This window comes from Myotis davidii, unplaced genomic scaffold, assembly GCF_000327345.1.
Source record: "Myotis davidii unplaced genomic scaffold, ASM32734v1 scaffold453, whole genome shotgun sequence".
In the NCBI taxonomy this organism is placed as follows: Eukaryota; Metazoa; Chordata; class Mammalia; order Chiroptera; family Vespertilionidae; genus Myotis; species Myotis davidii.
This window is the reverse complement of record NW_006285234.1, coordinates 1299064-1299637: the sequence shown is the minus strand read 5'-3', so window position 1 is coordinate 1299637 and position 574 is coordinate 1299064.

Here is a 574-nt window from a genome sequence, read left to right as displayed (position 1 = left end):
TACCGTTTAAATACCCACTGTGTCCCAGGCCCTGTGGTGCGTGCCAAGAGAACAGGTCACAACACAAGAGACTCCTTGGACGAGGGAGTTCCTAAAACCACTAGTTCTAGCTGCATTATTCCGTTTCCACGTCTAATATCTTTTCACCTTTTATCACACAATTCAGGATCACATTTTAGCTAAGGTATCTCCCCCTTTGCTTAAGCCCAAAGTAAGTTCTGATCTACTGTCAGCAAAATAGGGACAGTGCCCCAGTGCGCTATCTCCAAACAGCTACCCGCCCCCCCTCCACCCCCCAACCCCCAAACGTTAAGCTTCCTGATCTTAGGGGTCCTCGGATGCAGAACCTTATCTAAAAGAACGGACAGAGCGCCCGCCAGAGGGTGCTGTGGGGGCAAAGCTGAGGCGGGAGGGGAGTTTGACCAGTGACCCCGAGAGCCAGGTAGGCGTCGGGAGTCCTCTGGAGTCTTCCTCGTGCCGCCTTCCCACCCCGGGACCTCATCGCCGCCCCTCCCCCACAGGTGGTTTCCGGATCAGGAGCCGCTCTCAGGGACTGCCGGAAGGTGCTGTCCTC